Consider the following 3,908-nt stretch of genomic DNA (forward strand, 5'->3'; position numbering starts at 1 on the left):
CATCCAATCAGTTGGGATAGATTACTCATTATTTCTTGTACATTGCTACATAGTTACATATCAAGCAGTAAAATGCAATAGTTGTGTGGCATGTTTTACTAGGAGGGAAAGGTTGACAATCACCCTCTTATAGTCATGGACATAGTCATAGAGATGGACAGCATGGAAACAGACCTTTCAGTCCAACCCATCCATACCGACCAGATATCCCAACCCAATCTAGTCCCACCTGCCAGCACCCGGCCCACATCCCTCCAAACCCTACCAATTCATATACCCATCCAAATGCCTTTTAAATGTTGCAGTTGTACCAGCCTCCACCACTTCCTCTGGCAGCCAATTCCCACTGCATGAAAAAGTTGCCCCTTAGGTTTCTTTTGTATCTTTTCCCTCTCATCCTAAACCTATGCCCTCTAGTTCTGGATTCCCCCACCACATGGGAAAAGAAAACCTTGCCTATTTATCTTATCCATGCCCCTCATGATTTTATAAACCTCTATATGGTCACCCTCAGCCTCCGACACTCCAGGGAAAACAGCCCCAGCCTGTTCAGCCTCTCCCTATAGCTCAAATCGGTGGCCTAACAAAAGTCCTGTACAACTGCAACATGACGTCCCAATCCCTGTACTCAATACTCTGACGAATAATGGAAAGCATACCAAACACCTTCTTCACTATCCTATCTAGCTGTGTCTCTACTTTTAAGGAGCTATGAACCTCCTCTCCAAGGTCTCTTTGTTCAGCAACACTCCTGAGGACATTACCATTAAATGTATAAATCCTGCTAAGATTTGCTTTCCCAAAATGCAGCACCTCATATTTATCTAAATTAAACTCCATCTTCCACTTCTCAGCCCACTGGCCCATCTGATCAAGATCGTTTTGTAAACTGAGGTAACTTTCTTCACTGTCCACTACACCTCCAATTTTAGTATCATCTGCAAACTTACTAACTATACCGCTTATGCTCACATCCAAATCATTTATATAAGTGATGAGAAGCAGTGTACCCAGCACCAATCCTTGTGGCACTCCACTGGTCATAGGCCTCCAGTCTGAAAAACAGCCCTCTACCACCACATTCTGTCTGGTTCAGTATTCAAATGGCTAGTTCTCCCTGTGTTCCGTGAGATCTGACCTTGCTAACCAATCTCCCATTGGGAACCTTGTTGAACACCTTACTGAAGTCCATATAGATCACATCAATCTCTGCCCTCATCAATGCTCTTTGTTACTTCTTTAAAAAACTCAATCAAGTTTGTGAGACATGATTTCCCATGCACAAAGCCATGTTGATTATCCCTAATCAATCCTTGCCTTTCCAAATACATGTACATCCTGTCCCCCAGGATTCCCTCCAACAACTTGTCCACCACCAACGTCAGGCTCACTGGTCTATAGTTCCCTGGCTTGTCCTTACCACCTTTCCTTAGCTAACCTCCAGTCTTCTGGCACCTCACCTGTGACTATCAATGTCACAAATATCTCAGCAAGAGGCCTCATTGGCTATAAAGTACTTTGGGGCATCTAGGCACTGCAGAAGGAGCAATACCAATCCAAGTTAGTCTCTCTTTTATTTATTTCCATTGTCGGTTTTGTCTCCACATATGACACTAGCCACACCAATGTTCCAATTTTGGTCCTCTTCAGTTACTGTATATTAAGACAGCTGGCATTAAATTAAATGTTATGAAGACACACTTTAGTGCACAGTCTCACTGATTTGAGCAATGTATTGGGAAATTGTGGAAAATATTACTACAATCTGTAATATATTCTGCCAATGAGTGAGGCTCATTGGTGGGAGTACACTTCTGAGAAAATCTCATGTCCCCTTTTTGCCCTCCTGATTTCCCTCTTAAGTATACTCCTATTGCCTTTATACTCTTCTAAGGATTCACTTGATCTACCCTGTCTATACCTGACCCTCAAATTCTTCAGTCATCCAGCATTCCCTATAACTACCAGCCTTTCCTTTCACCCTGACAGGAATATACTTTCTCTGGATTCTCGTTATCTCATTTCTGAATGCTTCCCATTTTCCAGCCGTGCCTTTACCTGTGAACATTTGCCCCTCAGTCTGGATTAGAATCTTGTCTGCATTGCCAGAACTCCCCGTTTGTCTCAAGGAAAGACTCATGGTAATTCACGTACATTTTGAAATTCAGCCAGTGTCACCAGCCCTTATGTTCTGGCCCTCGATTCTGATGAAGATGTGAAGGAGGAATGATCTGTTATGATCAAGAAGAATGAAGTATCCTTCTGGAGTATTTAATATGAGGAATGGCTGTGACTCCTCTTTTATTAAATAATGGTTCTGAAAAAGTTACTGTAGTTGCATTAAACTCCACCAAATCTGATGATGTCACACAATCTTTGAATGAAAAGGAGGTAGCCTTGCCTGATGTCCTGATAGAGATAGACGAATCATCCCTGGCTCCTGACAGTGTTTGTAATGATGCCTAAGTAGACAATGTAACGTTTACCCCTTGCTATCATGCAATAATCTACAACTTGTGCAAGAAAATGCCTCTTCTCATTAAGCTTTAAGAATGGATTATCAGCTAATTCTATTAATTCAGTAAGCCCTCAGACTCAATATAGAAAGTTGGATAGGTTGCAGCATTCTATACTAGCCATAAGCCATCAGGGATTGGTACAGCAACATACAACTCCACTGTCTGGAGAGGAACCATTAGGAGAAATTGTATGGGAATAGTCAATGCAAGCGGTGTGCTACTTAACATTGACACATTATAAGAAACAGCCTCTTTCCCCAGAAGGAAAACACAAAAGGACATGGAGGCATCCCCGATCAAAGCATTAGCATCTCCTGGATTACGCCTGTGTTGGGATCAAAGATGGAAGTGATGTCTCTATTACAGGATCCATTCAGGGGAGCTGATGCATGCTGTACATAACATCTTGTTCAATTGGTGACCTAGCAACAAGACATCACTAGGCTCAAAGCAGGAAGCTCAATCTCTCAGCTCTAAAGCAACCTGACGGAAAAGTGGAATTCCAGGTTCAACTCATGACCAATTGAGAAATACTTCACAGATATAGCTCAGTTTTAGAACAGCAGGATGAAATAAAATAACTTCGATATTTTAGACTATTGGGTGCAAGTATAATCATCAGGAGGATCCTTTCTCTTCACAGCTGAAATGCTCTATCCCAAGCATCGACAGTTCTTTCTTTTACAGCCTGGTTAATCTCCTCCTCCATACACCTCCTATGTCTGTTGAGCAGAGCAGCACATAGTACCCCAGCTATGGCCTAACCAAAGTTCTGTACAGTTTCAGCGTGACCTCCCTACTCTTATAATCTGTGCCATAACTTATAAAGACAAGCATCCCAAAAGCCTTTTTCACCACCCTATTTAAATTTCCTTTCTCCTTCAAGGATCTGTGGACAAGCACCGCAAGATCCTCTGTTCTTTTGTGTTGTCATTCATTGAGTGCTCCCTTATCCTGTTCCTTCTTCCAAAATTCATTAGCTCACATTTATCACAGGTAAATTTCATCTGCCATTGAATGGCCCATCTGACCCATCCCGTTTATATCTTCCTATAATCTAGTATCTTTCTCCTCGCAGTTAACCACCCAGTCAATCTTTGTGTCAACTGCAAACTTACTTATCATAAGATCATAAGATAAAGGAGCAGAAATAGATCAATAAGCCTATTACATTCCTCTCACATTCGCATCTACATCTTTGATGAATATTACAAACAATAAGGGAGCCAGCACTGATCTCTGTAGTACACCACTGCACACCAATCCGATCTCATAAACAGCCTTCTACCAACACTCTCCGTCTCTTGTTACAAAGCCAATTTTGTATCCATTCACTATGGTACCCTGGATTCCATGAGCGATTCCCTTCTTTATCAGTTTCCAATTGGG

This window comes from Chiloscyllium plagiosum, chromosome 3 (assembly GCF_004010195.1).
Source record: "Chiloscyllium plagiosum isolate BGI_BamShark_2017 chromosome 3, ASM401019v2, whole genome shotgun sequence".
Lineage (NCBI taxonomy): Eukaryota > Metazoa > Chordata > Chondrichthyes > Orectolobiformes > Hemiscylliidae > Chiloscyllium > Chiloscyllium plagiosum.